General features: G+C 39.7%; 1 non-coding gene across 1 annotated transcript; it reads right to left on the bottom strand.

The window, feature by feature from the left end:
• Positions 1 to 4,873: 4,873 nt before the first annotated feature.
• On the bottom strand, positions 4,874 to 4,980 carry LOC129542928 (U6 spliceosomal RNA). The gene has a single exon (XR_008683183.2). It is a non-coding gene; the product is annotated as a U6 spliceosomal RNA (small nuclear RNA).
• Between the last annotated feature and the right edge of the window lie 10,923 nt (positions 4,981 to 15,903).

Here is a 15,903-nt window from a genome sequence, read left to right as displayed (position 1 = left end):
GTACAACTACCTTATGGTGGTGGTGGTGGTTTAGTTGTTAAGTCATATCTGACTCTCTGTGATCCCATGGACTGTATCCTGCCAGGCTCCTTTGTCCATGGTCTTCTCCAGGCAAGAATATTGGAGTAGGCTGCCATTTCCTTCTCCAGGGGATCTTCCCGACCCAGGGATCGAACCTGCTTTGGCAGGCGGATTCTTTATCACGAATCTGCCTGGAAAGCCTCCTAGACTTTATGTATGTATAGCCTCAATCTTGAGAAAATAGGGACAGAAATGTGTTATTGTTGGAAGACAATTCTCCATGAATGCCTCCTATTTCTATACATCTTGCAAGCAGACACAGAGTCTGCCTTTGTTCTGGAATATCTTTGCAAGAGTGTTTGTAAAAGGCCAACAGCTTTGGAAGGCAGAGATAGTGTTCCTCTCTGGACAAAGAGTAGGTTTGTTTACTGTCCAGTATAATAAAGATGATGCTCCCACTGGGTAAAAGGCAAGCAGGCTTACTGATCAGTATAAAAGATTTGGTCACCCAGATGTGGGTTTCCTCTTAAGTGATGCAACCCACTGCATGTACAGGAATCATCTGGCCCCCTACCTGTCACTTTGTGGAAGTTGACACTCTGGAAACTGGAACAAATGCTGATGCTCCAGCTACTGTTATTGCTGTGAGTAAAAACTGTCCTTTGCTTCTGGTCCAGGAGTTTTGTGCCTTCTGCCAACATCCATGAAACTGTGACTGACCAAATTGATAGCCTACAAATAGTGTAATATCTCAGAGTTTTTGACAATTATTATATTTTACAGATAAAAAAATCCACAGTCCTCCCCAGAGCAGTAATCTCCAAGAGTAAATTAGGTTCTGAAAGAGGTTGGAATAACTTTCCCATGGGACTAAATGCATTAACTTATTAATTAATTTTTCAATGCTTGCTAATGATTTTTTATGTGAAATCAGTACTGAAGGAAAGCAATACCCTCTACTTAGTAAGATACAGACTTGATGACTGCTTGTAGTTCTGTGTTGACAGTCGGAGGAGTGACCTGACACTGCTACTCAGCCAACACTGCTACTCAAGGCTTAGAATGCTGTTGTGTTTGAGACTTGAGGAGAGGTGAGGGTGAATACTTAGCTTTCACTTCCTTGACCTCTGTCTGCATGTCCATGCAGAAATCAAATCTGTCCAGCCTCTATTTTTGGCGTGGACAAGAACAACTCTGCTTCATCCTAATCCTTATGATTCCTGCCCACTCCCTTCCAAAGCCTATTTAAAGACATGTTCCTCAAAGTTATATTTGTCCTTCCTTGAGGGAAGAAAAAAGTACTGATCACTTACAAATGGGAAACTGGCAGAAATGTGTCTAAAACACCTGTCAGATAGGAAGGTTGAGAAAATAGGGTAGTTCAAGTTTTCCAATCATAGTATTTTCACCATTAGTGAAATGAGCTAAGTAGTAATTTCTTATTCATATTATTCTTTGCAGGGTGAGTCCTTAGAACACAATAAAAATGGTGATTAAAACTAAAATGCAATTCTCTTTCCTTTTCTTACTCATATACTTTTTCATGTCTAATTTATTCTCTGCGACGTGCACATCACTTTCAGGCTGCAAATGCAACCCCATTCTAAGGTCTGAATTGTTCAGTAATAGAATTAGGATAAAGTTGTCAGTCTCCTTATTACCAGTTTGCTTCCTTTGTTTGGTTTAAAAGCATAAGTATCTACTCACTACCAGTGGATAAGAAGAGACTTGACTTTTGGACACTTAATCAGGTCTAACTAGGTATGGATTTAGGGAAGGGGAAGTGAGTCTCACTTGAACATTCTGCATGTGTAAAGGACGTGTTTCCCCTTTGCTTTAAACCAGGCTCTTACTCCTCTACCCCATTTAGCTGTCCCTAATCTTCAGATGTAATTCCTTTATCTTGTACCTCAACTTAGGCAAACTTTGCATGCCTGCACCTGTGCCAGATCGCTTCAGTCATGTTCGACTCTTTGCGGCCCCGTGGACTGTGGCCTGCCAGTCTCTCTGTCCATGGGATTCTCCAAGCAAGAAAACTGGAGTGGGTTGCCCTCCTCCAGGGGATCTTCCCGACCCAGGGACTGAAGAGTCTCTTAGGTCTCCTGAATTGTCAAGTGGGTTCTTTAACATTATTGCCACCTGGGAAGCCCAGGCAAAGAGTTAAGAGAATACAAAAAGAAAGAGAAATAGAAGAAAAGACTTATAAAGTTTTCTACTTCTTTCTCTTTATATTCACCTGTAATAATTTATCTTGAAAATATATGAAATATCCACATTCATGGAATGCTCAGTAGACTCATTTTAATGCAAATTTTGATTAAAAATTAAAATTACAAGATAGTCACATAGCAACATAAAACATATAGCTAAATTATTAATACTTTTGATATAATATTATAATCAATAGAATGTCTTTAAGTACTTTAGAGATAGAGAAAATGGAGGATATTATACTGTCTAAAAAATCATGAACTATGGATTTGAAATATATCTGAAAGAACATCTAGTCTGATCACCTTATAATACTTGAATCCCTCTGTGCTGTCCTGCCTAAATGTTTGAACATATATATTAATATCTTTATAATGTCAACAGTTTTATCCACTTGCCTCTGTAGAGCAATAGATCATTTTTTTTAGTGCAATAAATCATTTCTTAGAGTTTCAGATGCTGAAGGAAATTGTGTAGCATACATCATTTTTAAAAAATTAATATATTTTTAATTGGAAGATAATTGCTTTACAATATTGTGTTGGTTTCTGCTGTACAACAATGTGAATCAGTCATGGCTTTATATATATATCCCCTCCCTCCTGAACCTCCCTCCCAACTCACTATCCCACCCCTCTAGATCATCACAGATCACCAGGCTGGGCTTCCTGTGTTATATAGCAACTTCCCACTGTTTGTCTATTTTACACATAATAGTGTATATATGTCAATGCTGCTTTCTCATTTGTCCCACCCTTACCTTCCCCTGCTATGTCCACAAGTCCATTCTCTACATCTGTGTCTCCATTCCTTCCAAGCAATAGGTAGTGTGTCTCCATTCCTTCCAAGCAATAGGTAGTGTGGTTTACATCCTAATCGATGAGTCAAGGGTTTCCCAGGTGGTGCTAAAGAACCCAGCTACCAATGCAGGAGACTTATAAGAGAGGCGGGTTCGATCCCCTGGAGAAGGAAATGGCAACCCACTCCAGTATCTTGCCTGGAGAATCCCGTGGACAGAGGAGCCTTATGGGCTATAGTCCATGGGGTCGCAAAGAGTCAGACATGACAGAAGCGACTTAGCACATGTGCATGCAATGAGTCAAATCTGTGAGTAACTGCCCTTATAAGGAAGGTCGTTGAATCTCTTTGCAATAGAATAAGTGTTCAAAGGGAGAGTTTTAAGTGATGCCTATGAAGGTTCCAATACCACTGCAAGGACTAGAGAAGTCCAACTGGACATGTACACATCAAATGGGAACAACTGAGTCTCCATTGAAAGTTTGGGCTTTTAAAATGTAAGCATTGGAGACAACCCAATCAGAACTTCTTAGGATTGTAAATTGGAGGTGGGAATGAAGAGCAGTTATAGGATCTGTGTGTATGTGTGTGTTTAGTCGCTCAGACGTGTCTGACTCTTTGCGATCCCCTGGACTGTAGCCCACCAGGTTCCTCTGTCCATGGAATTTTCCAGGGAAGAATACTGGAGTGGGTTGCCATTTCCTACTCCAGGGGATCTTCCAAATTCAGGGATCGATCTGTGTAAGGATCTACATTATTGTAAACCAAAGAGAAGAAAGATTATAGTTTTTGCACACACTAGATTTCAGTTTGACTATAGATCAGGACAAATATAATTGAAAGTGAAAATCAATTGAAAATATAATTGAAAATGAAAGCTTTGAAGCTTGGCTTAAATTTGATTTCTCCTGGAAAGGGAGCTTTGTTGGCAATCCTGTGAAGGTGCCACTTGCTGCAGAGTCCAGGTACAATAACAAAAGAGCTGTTATCTGTATCAAACAATTCCTGCACACTAAAGTGTTCCTCATAAACATTAGACATTAGTCTCAGCTACTGAACCACAAAACGGAGTCATTGCTTTGGGATGTTCTGTTTGTTTCATGTAGACTCTTTTCTCTGCTCAACTGTTTAGCTAGCAGCTTCAAATTCTGAAATCCCAAAGGAAAGAGAGGCTTCTCACACATCCAAAAGAACATGGCAGGCTCCCAGACCGTAAATGGCTTCAATTTTCATGTAAAACCAGCTTAGTGAATCATAGGTGGATTCTTACCAAAAATGCATTGATGGGCCTATGCCATCAATAACACCTTATTTAAAAATAATCAGCTTATCCTTGGCTAGATATATTATGCATAGGATAGCCAAAAACATTAGAACATCAACAAAAGACACCTTTGGAGGTAATTCAGGAAAAACCCAATATCCACAAATGAACTGATTTCAGGAGGAATAATAAAAGCTGGTAATGTGGAGTGTTTAATGTGGGGTGAACCTCAATAGAATGATGAGCTTAAACTAAACCCTCAAGCAAAGAATAGTGAGATGTCCACCACTTAAAACCCTTCAAAGTCTCCTCATTGACTCCAGATAATGTCCTTTACTGCTGCTACTGCTAAGTCACTTCAGTCGTGTCTGACTCTGTGTGACCCCATAGACGGAAGCCCACCAGGCTGCCCCGTCCCTGGGATTCTCTAGGCAAGAACACTGGAGTGGGTTGCCATTTCCTTCTCCAATGTGTGAAAGGGAAAAGTGAAAGTAAAGTCGCTCAGTCGTATCCGACCCCTAGCGACCCCACGGACTGCAGCCTACCAGGCTCCTCCATCCATGGGATTTTCTAGGCAAGAAGAATATGGAACACTTCACGAATTTGCGTGTCATCCTTGCGCAGGGGCCATGCTAATCTTCTCTGTATCGTTCCAATTTTAGTATATGTGCTGCCGAAGCGAGCACAATGTCCTTTACTTAACACTTAAGATTCTTGATGATCTGGCCCTTGCCTACCTTTCTGACCTTATTTTCTCCTCTCCTCCCTTTGAGACTTTGTGTATGTGTTCCCTCTGCCTAGATTACATCCATTCACAAAGCTTAATTAGCACCAATTATTTGTCCCTCCTTGAATGTCTGCCTGGCAAACTCTTCAGCTTTCAGAACTCAAAAGTCCCCTCTTCCTTGAAGTTTCGTTCCTCAAGGCACATTAATAACCATATTCTTATCCTTTTAAATAATGCCACCACTGTACTTTGCACACAATCTGGTGCAGACTTGTACACAACCCTGGTGGAACCATACAGCGACTTCTTTTTGAGAGAGTAAAAAAAATTACACAAGTGAATATATTCTAATCGTTAGAAGTTTTTGCCTTTTCAGAAATAACTATAGGTGACAGTTAGGGACATATTTTTTCAAATTTTTTTCTATATACTTATATACCCAATAGGCAATTTAGTGTACTTAAAAACACAGACTTTGGAGCCAAGGTGTTCAGGAGAAAATTCACGCTCTACCCCATAACATTTTGGGATTCTTGTGCAAATTACTTAACACTGTCTGTGTCTCAGTTTCCTTATCTACAGAATAGTAATAATGATAATTCATAGCTGATTGAGTTAATACATAAAGCACCTAGAATATGTTATACAAGTATCGGTTTTTATCATTTTTTAAAATTATATAAAGGAAGTTATACTATGCTTACTGTTCTGCAGCTTTTAGCTTTGCTTAACTATCTACCCTATATTATAATATGAATTTACTGTATACCAATGCTAGGAAAGACATAGGGCAGGAGGAGAAGGGGGCAACAGAGGATGAGACGGTTGGATGGCAACACCAACTCAATGGACATGAGTTTGAGCAAACTCCAGGAGATGGTGAAAGACAGGGAAACCTGGCATGCTGCAATCCATGAGGTCACAAAGAATCGGACATGATTGAGTGAGTGAAAAACAACAAAAAATTTAACCATTGATTATTGCCGGGAGCCAGCGAGGGAAATCCTACCCGTGGCAAGGGTCAATTGGGGAAGAGGCCTGACGGGCAAAGGCTAATCAGGACTCGAGGAACCCCCTGGACTTACCCGAGCATCTACCCCAAAGAAAACCGGAGTCTGACTGCCTTACTATCTTACCCTTCTTATCAAGTCCTCTAATACTTACGGGGGCTTCCCCCAACCACCTTTCTCTGAAAACATTAATTCAGAGCTGTAGTTTAAAAGTTTTCCTCGGCTTAACAGGAGTGTTCCAATCCAAGCCCCTCTGATAGCTTTCTAACTTGCATGACAAGTTTGTCCGGGCTCTTACAACTATGAGTGTGACTGTTTATAGCCTCCCAGCCATGCAAGGACAGAAAGCCTAATATTCTAAAATACAGGAATCTGTTGAAGAAGTTAAAATCATTAGAATAGTACTAAAAAAGATTTCATTGTTGAATCAATGCTTGCTGCAAAGTTTCCTCTATCTATTGTATCCTTGGAAATATATTAATCACATATAGAGAATATAAGTAGTAGCCTTTGATTTAACCACATCAGATCTTAAGTTAATAAATTCCTTTCTTGTAGTTCACTACACTTGTGCCTTATAGCAATGTAACTTTGTCATGTGTCTAGCACCTGACTTTAGGAAAATCATCTTAAAAGAATATAAGACTTTTTCTAGCTAACTAACCTTTGTTAGGAGAGAGGGCCATAAACTGTTAGCAGGCCACCTGGCCAGAAGATGATGTAAATCACCCAAAACTTTTGTATATCACGAGACATACAAAAATGAGCCCTGATCCTGATAAGGGTCAAGACTGCTGACCCCACTTGATTTTGGCGTGACTCTATACCTCTCTTTCTCTATTTTTTATGTGCACAACTTAGGGTATAAAAGCAGCACTGGAAAATAAAGTTTTGGGCCTTGCTCACTGAAGCTTGGTCTCCCCGTGTCGTTCTTTCTCTTTTTCCATCCTTTTCTCTATTCTCCTTTTTCTGGTTGAGATCCTTGGAGCGCTGGGCCCTCTGAGTTTATTATCTGCCTGGGCTTCTAAGACCCACTCGAGGGGGTGACCTGGTGGGGTACCTCCAGTGATTTGAGAGGGCGCCTGCGGCCTACATAAACAGAGCGAACCCCATGCTGGGGTTTTATTGGTTTCCAGTGTAAACCAAGGAATCATCAGCCCCTGTCTCTCTCTCTCTCTCTCTTTCTCTCTCTCTCTCTCTGACGCCGACGCCGTTCATCCTGAGGATACCCTGGGCCATATCGAGGCTGGTCCCCGATAGATTATATTTTTTATATCTATTTTTATTTTTTTCTTCTCTGGGTCTTGGTTACAGTATGTCAGATCTAGTTTCCCTGACCAGGGTTGGAACCTGGACTCCCTGCATTTTGAGCCACCAAGGAAGTCCCTAAGATAGGGTTTTATCCACACTTATGTCTACCTGGAGTATTCCTTCTCAGTTATGTCTGAAACTTACCATTGATTATTTAATTTGCTTCTAAGTCGATTGCTCCATGACAATATTTTGCAGGAAAATTCCTAAAATTTTTGAGTCAAAGTATATATTCACTTTTTATTTACTTAGGTATAATGGAATTCCCCTATAAAGAGTCTGTAGTCAGTTATTAAATTCCCATTTGCAGTCCTGACAAGCAGGGGTCAAAGGCGAGTCTAGTACACATTGAGTAAGACACATCTCCCAGGTCACACAGCCTCGTCAGTAGGTGTCAAGAAGGCTCGGAAATAGGGCTTCTCTGGTTCCTTTTCTCTAAGACTTGAGGTCATAAATGAGCCCTGAATATACTGCAGATCTTCTTTCCCTGCCCCTCACATACACAGCCTTCCTATGACCCCACTATCTGCCTTGAGTCTACCAGGACTGTCTCCATGCTGCCCTTTGTCTGAGTGTTTATAAGAAACTCCATATTCCAGGTAATCCCTTCTCTCTCACCAACTCTGCTCATTTCTACTTCTAACCCTGTCTCTCACACACCCTTCACCAAATATTGAATCACATTAAATCAAGACCATGAATATCAAATGGGCTCTTTGGCTGTCTGACCATCACGATGTGGAAGACACTGGGGGATGGAGCCAAGTAGAAATATGTAAAGAGTTATGTCTTATGTTGGGGAAGAGTAACTGTATGGATTAACTCTATAAGGTGATGAAAACTAGACATTTAAATATGCATTATTAGGACTTCCCTGGTGGCTCAGTGGTTAACAACCCACCTGCCAACATAGGAGACATGAGTTCCAACCCTGGTCTTGGAGGATCCTACATGCCATGAACAGCTGGGCCAGTTGGCCACAACTATCTATTGAGCCTGTGCTCTGTAGCATGGCAGCTGCAACAACTGAAGCCCATGTACCCAAGAGCACTGCTCGGCAACAAGACAAGTCTCTGCGATGAGAAGCCTGTGCATCACAACTAGAGTGCAGCCACCTCTCACTGCAACTAGAGAAAGCCCACATGCAGCAACAAAGACCCGGCACAGCCAAAATAAATAAATAAAACTTAAATATGCATTGTTTATGAGCGACCCTGAAGGTTCAGTGGTAAAGAATTTACCTGCAATGCAGAAGAAGCAGGTTTGACCCCTGGGTTGGGAAGATCCCCTGGAGAAGAAAATGACACACACTCCAGTATTCTTGTCTGGGAAATCCTATGGAAAGAATATCCTGGCAGGCCACAGTTCTTGGGATTGCAAAAGAGTTGGACACAGCTTAGTGAATAAAGAACAACAACAAAAAAAAACTGCTGTTTTTACAAATCGTTCTCCCTTCCAGGTGTTAACTCTTGAGGACTGTATTTATTCATGCTTGAGTTCTAGCAACCTATTGCTCAATGAATGCTTGGGAAATCATTTTTGACCAGAACATTCCTTTGTTATAAGTAATGTCGTAAATTGATAAAGATGGTGGTGGGGATGGGAGTGATGGTGATGATGTGGGTCTGGACACTTTGTAAATGTATTTTATCTAAACATATTCTTCTCAGAACTTTGATAGTCTTTATGTCCTTATTTTCCCAGCATCAGAGTCTTTTCCAGTGAGTCAACTCGTCGCATGAGGTGGCCAAAGTATTGCAGTTTCAGCTTTAGCATCAGTCCTTCCAATGAACACCCAGGATTGATCTCCTCTAGAATGGACTGGTTGGATCTCCTTGCAGTACTGGGAAAGGTTGGAGGCGGGAGGAGAAGGGAACGACAGAGAATGAGATGGCTGGATGGCATCACCAACTCTGTGGACATGAGTTTGAGTGAACTCCAGGAGTTAGTGATGGACAGGGAGGCCTGGTGTGCTGTGATTCATGGGGTTGCGGAGAGTCAGACACAACTGAGTGACTGAACTGAACTGAACTGATGTCCTTATTAAGCAATAGCTGGTTGTAATTACAATTTTACAATTTTAATTCTGAGAATATTGTAAATTCTTTAGTCCTAGATTCTTTGTGAATTTCTTCATCCCATTGCTTAATTCCATTTTGTTTCTTTTCCTCTTGATATTTTCTTTTATTACTCTTTTACTTATTGGTCCTTATTTAAGGTATAAAGCTACTTCAAGTGCAAGGAATCAAATTGGATAAAAGACTGATAATCTTAGTAATAATCCTTTCCCTTAAAGCCTTTTTTATTAATAATTTGACGTTTTATCTACTATTGAAATTTGGGGATTCAAAAAAAGATCACCAGCGATCAGTAGGGCTAACCAGTGAAAAGAAGTAGGAACAAATAGTCCATGCCCTGATTCATTTAAATGGCATATTCTGAGATATTTTTGAGTTTATTTCATTCATCTTTATTGATGACAGTTATTTTTTAGAAATCTGATGTTGGCCTGTGATATATTATACTCATTATACTGAGAATTAAATAAGTATGTAACTATAATCTAGAATTTTAGGCTTTAAAAAAAGCAACGTAGATTTTTACATGTGACACAAGTTAAGACTGAAATTGAGAAATGATCACTTATCAATTCATTCAGCATTTATATAATTTATATAGAATGCGTTTGTTTTCAAACTTTCCTAAATTGCTAAAATTCTTCTCATATTTCTTTTTTAGTAACTCACTAAGAATCAGAAAATTGTGCAGAAAATAAATGCAGGGCCTTTTGTTTGCTCCATTGTTAAATGATTTAAGGCTTTGATTATCTATAGTCACTTTATACTCTAAAAATAGAAATTAGTCACTTTATCAAGGCATAATTTTTTTCTTGAAAAATCTTAGTATTTTATTTTTGAGCCACACTTCAAAACTCAAGAGGTTAGTCATTTTTCTACATGAAAATGTAATGTATGTAATACATGATTCTACAAACCCATTTAATTTCTTAATTCCATTCTTTGTCTCTTTTAAATTAAATGTCCTGCCTTATCAAAGCTTATCAACCAGTCACTTGATTAATTATTAATTGCTGTTTGTATTTGATATGAATATGGATAATCACAGTAGAATAATTTATAATGGAAAAAATGAGAGACAATAAGATTCTGGCAAAGTAATTGAGGTGCTCCCATAAAATGGAATACTATATTGGCACAAAAGTCACATTATAGAAGAATGTTTATTGATGGGAAAAAGTTCTATACTATTAAGTAAAAACTGGGCCATTTAATTTTATGTGTAGCTTTATACAGTTTTTTCTCTTACAAACCAATACAGCAAAAGGACTAAGAATTTTCAGTTATTTCTAAGGGCAGAAGAGGAGTAGGGAAAAGACTGTGAAGCTCAGTAAAGGGAAATCGCATTTAAAATGGTGTTGGGAAACCCTGAAGGAGGAGCTCTCAGGATCCTCTCACAGCTCACTATACATTCCTGGTCAGGAAGAAGCTTATTTTACTACCACTTTCACACATTGGAGAAGGAAATGGCAACCCACTCCAGTGTTCTTGCCTGGAGAATCCCAGGGACGGGGGAGCCCGGTGGGCTGCTGTCTATGGGGTCACACAGAGTCGGACATGACTGAAGTGACTTAGCAGCAGCAGCAGCAGGAAAAAGGAAGATTTTTTTTCCTTGCCCAGCAACAGCCCAGCCAATGAGAACTGCAACTACTCAGCCAATGGGCAACTGTTACCAACTGACCTGTCCCCCTTTGAATTTCCGCCAATGAACTTTCAGTTCAAAGCAGCCTCTCCCAACTCTCTCCCCACCCTTTTTTTCTTTTCTCTATAAAGTAACATTCCTCTCCTTTGTTGTCTGAACTGGCCTACAGTTCGCCATAGTTTGCATGTCCTGAATTATAATTCCTCTGTCATTCCCAAACTCATTTTGCTAGAAAAATAACTAGTTGTTTTATTTTTAACATTGACAGGGTGTTTAGGATTTGTGATGGCTCTTAAATTTTCCCTTAGCTTTTCTGTGTTTTTCAAGATTTCTCCAATGACCATGTGTTATTTCTAAGTAGAAAAAAAAAGTTAATCGAATTGCTCAAATTAAAATCAATTTTTGTTTAATTTCCTTGTTGTTCAGTCACTCAGTCATGTCCAACTGTTTGTGACCTCATGGACTGCAGCATGCCAGCCTTCCCTGTCCTTCACTGTCTCCTAGAGTTTGCTCAAACTCATGTCCCATTGAGTCAGTGATGGCATCCAACCATCTCATCCTCTGTGTCCCCTTCTCCTGCCTTCAATCTTCCCAGCATCAGGGTATTTTCTAATGAGTTAGCTCTTCACATCAGGTGGCCAAAGTACTGAAGCTTCAGCTTCACCATCAGTCCTTCCAATGAATATTCAGGATTTATTTCCTTTACAACTGACTGGTTTGATCTCCTTGCAGTCCAGAGGGGAGCCTTCTCCAACACCACAGTTCAAAAGCATCAATTCTTCGGTGCTCAGCCTTATCCAAACCAGTACTTATTTAATACCCAACCTAGTGCCAGACGTTGTAGGAAGATATTTTTAAAAGATAATTTTTCTGGCCATGAAGGAGTTCCAAGCTATGTTTTAGAAGGATTGGATATAAAACATTTAAATGTTAAAAAAATCAATATGGTTTAAATAACAAGTCATGCCAGGAATAGAAGGAGAATAAGCACATTTGATTAATTATATTGACAGTTATTGCTACAGGAAGAATCATGTCTCTGCTTAACATCTCTGTGTTTAATCTGATATATCATGAATCTAACCAATTCATGTTTTTCTCTTTCCTATTTGTATATAAACCTAGTTGTGCTTCATTGATGACCTCATCATTTGTGAATAGTCCTCTTCTTGAATTCAATTCAAGGGATGTTTAGCAAAGCACAATTCTGAAACCTTCTAGTTCTTTGACTGCAAGTCACTCAGTGACATGTGAGAACTTTATAAGGTAGAGTTATCATTTCAATCTACCCTTTAGTCTGAGATTTCAATTTGGATATAGCACTTGAAACTTTCTTTCTTCTCTATTGTCTGAGTGTATTAAAAGACAATGAAGAAAATATCATTTTTTTTCAGATGAGGTCAGATTGTAATTTTAGTTTATTTTAAAATTTTTTAAACTTTTATTGGAGTATAGGTGGTTTACAATGTTGTGTTTCAGGTGTACAGCAAAGTGAATCAGTATACCCTGGTAACCATTAATTTGATTTCTGCTTCTGCTAAGTCACTTCAGTCGTGTCTGACTCTGTGTGACCCCATAGACGGAAGCCCACCAGGCTCCCCCGTCCCTGGGATTCTCCAGGCAAGAACACTGGAGTGGGTTGCCATTTCCTTCTCCAGTGTGTGAAAATGAAAAGTGAAAGTGAAGTAGCTCAGTCGTGTCCGACCCTTAGCGACCCCACGGACTGCAGCCTACCAGGCTCCTCCATCCATGGGATTTTCCAGGCAAGAGTACTGGAGTGGCTTGCCATTGCCTTCTCTTAGAAGGGAGGGTACAGTAAGTTAATTCATCATTTAGTCAAAGGAAACTTCATGAGAAGTGTGTAGAAATGTACTAGTGCCAAAGCACAATGCTGCATGTTAGTCAGGAAGTGGGAAAATAAAGTGAGTTGAACTGAGGGATTCTAAATGTATTTCCAATAAGGACCCTAACCTTGATTGTTTTTCTCTCTCAGTATTTAACCATGTTTGTTAACTCTTCCAGTGGGAAAGATTGGGAATGAATTATTGTCATTCAGATAAAATAATTCCACTTTAAGGAAGTATATACTTAGTACCAAAAGAAAATTAGTGTTCTTTTGAACTGTGGTGTTGGAGAAGACTCTTGAGAGTCCCTTATACTGCAAGGAGATCCAACCAGTCCATTCTAAAAGAGATCAATCCTGGATGTTCATTGGAGGGACTGATGCTAAAGCTGAAACTCCAATACTTTGGCCACCTCATGAGACGAGTTGACTCACTGGAAAAGACTCTGATGCTGGGAAAGGTTGGGGGCGGGAGGAGAAGGGGACGATGGAGAATGAGATGGCTGGATGGCATCACCGACTCTGTGGACATGAGTTTGAGTGTACTCCGGGAGTTGGTGATGGACAGGGAGGCCTGGCGTGCTGTGATTCATGGGGTCGCGGAGAGTCGGACACGACTGAGCGACTGAACTGAACTGAACTGAACTGAACCAATAATAATGGAAAATATTGGTTTAAATTTCCCTAAATATTACCTATGGAGTAGGTAAGACAAGTAATTATAGAGTCACATTTTTCTGTTACATTTTATATATGTGTATATATATATATATATATATATTTTTTTTTTTTTTTTCACAGAATCCCTTCCAGAGTGATTCTGAAAACCCTGCATGAGTGTGTGTATTTTCCCACAGAGGGGACTTAAGCATAAGATAAATTTTAAAAGTGATACAATAAAAATGATAGCAGGGTCTTAATGACATTTCTTCATCACTGGTAAGGGAGAAAAATGCAGGGATAAATAGTTCCCAATAGCACTTGTGAGTTATATTTCCCTAGTGAAAATTTATTTTTTTTCCTCCTTATTATGGATTTCTGATTCTTTTTTTCCATCTCATTTTCTTACGATAATTTACATACATGTTTGAAGTTAGATTTCCATAGCTACCACTGAAGAGTGACTGAGTCTTTCCTAATTGGTTTAACAAACACAAAAGTTTAAAAATCCTGTTGTCTGGGAACAAAGCAAATATGGTAGCCCAAAGAAAAACAACAGTCGCCTTCTTCTTGAAAGAGAACTTTTCAACAGCTCCTTAAAAAACTAAAAATAATTTATTTGAATTTAAATAACCATAACCAAATGAATGCCTTTTTTTCAAGGCCGAAGAATCAATGCTTTTGAACTGTGGTGTTGGAGAAGACTCTTGAGAGTCCCTTATACTGCAAGGAGATCCAACCAGTCCATTCTAAAGGAGATCAATCCTGGGTGTTCATTGGAGGGACTGATGCTAAAGCTGAAACTCCAATACTTTGGCCACCTCATGCAACGAGTTGACTCACTGGAAAAGACTCTGATGCTGGGAAAGGTTGGGGGCTGGAGGAGAAGGGGACGACGGAGAATGAGATGGCTGGATGGCATCACCGACTCTATGGACATGAGTTTGAGTGTACTCCGGGAGTTGGTGATGGACAGGGAGGCCTGGCGTGCTGGGGTTGCGGAGAGTCGGACACGACTGAGCGACTGAACTGAACTGAACTGAATGTATTTTGTGTGAAATTTTTTGCATAAATACTTCCCCAAAATACTGGAACATTGTTTCTCTGAAATAGAAATCATTTCTAAAGGATGACTTCTGAACATTGCACTCACTCTTGCACAGCTATAAGCCTGTTAAAACACACAAATTGCTCATTCAAGTGACTGCATTATCATTTCCTAAGATAATATTCACTGAGTATTTTTATATACCTGAAGCTAGAAATTCTGCTTATACTGATGTATAATTCCATACTGATGGAACAGAGATACAATTTCTTCTGAGTAAGCCATTTATTACCCTCCCCCTCAGAAGCTACTGTTTACATTATTAACTATATATGAAGTAAATTTAGGATTTTTAAAAAAGGAAATGAGAGTTGCTTTTTTTCTGCTGCTTTTGGCCAAGTTCAGTATTATTAATGTTATAATTTACCTGAAATTTTTGAAGTTCTGAATAATTTATTAGGCTTTAAATTTGCAGAGGACAAAAAGACTAGAAAGGGGAGACTATGACCCTTCCAAGGGTCCACTCTGCCTCACAGAGTTCAGAGCAGTAAACACATAGTGAGAATTGAAGGGCTTGGGAGGAAAAGCACCCTGCCTCCATACAGGGGAAACACTAGAGCTGGGGTCTTCCCCTCCTTGCTCAACAACCTCATTTTGCACATGAAGAGAATGTGATTTAAAGGGGTCTGCTGGCAGAGCCTGATCGGCTGCCGTCTATGGGGTCGCACAGAGTTGGACACGACTGAAGCGACTTAGCAGCAGCAGCAGCAGCTGACTTCCTGAAGGTCACTCAGCCTGCCAACTCCCTTGGAAACCTGCACTTCCTTTCATCACCCTCCCAGTAACTTGAATAAGTTTGCCCTAAGTTATTTGTCTCATTTCTTGTGAGTTGAGCATTTCTCTTAAAAGCATGCTTTTGAAAATGTATTAAAAAATTGGCAGTGTGATAGCAGAGAGCCATTCAGAGTATCTAGTCTGCCATGGTTTGCCATTCCCTTCTCAAGAAATATATTTCCTCCAGAAATAAAGGAAAACAATAGAATGGGAAAGAATAGAGATCTCTTCAAGAAAATTAGAGATACCAAGGGACCATTTCATGCAAAGATGGGCACAATAAAGGACAGAAATGGTATGGACCTAACAGAAGCAGAAGATATTAAGAAGAGGTGGCAAGAATACACAGAAGAACTGAACAAAAAAAGATCTTCATGACCCAGATAACCACGATGGTGTGATCACTCACCTAGAGCCAGACATTCTGGAATGTGAAGTCAAGTGGGCCTTAGGAAA

Source organism: Moschus berezovskii, chromosome 19 (genome assembly GCF_049115385.1).
Source record: "Moschus berezovskii isolate FMDL1 chromosome 19, NW_MosBer_1.0, whole genome shotgun sequence".
NCBI classification, from domain to species: Eukaryota; Metazoa; Chordata; class Mammalia; order Artiodactyla; family Moschidae; genus Moschus; species Moschus berezovskii.
Note: the sequence above shows the minus strand (reverse complement) of the source record. Positions and strands in the feature narration are given on the sequence as shown.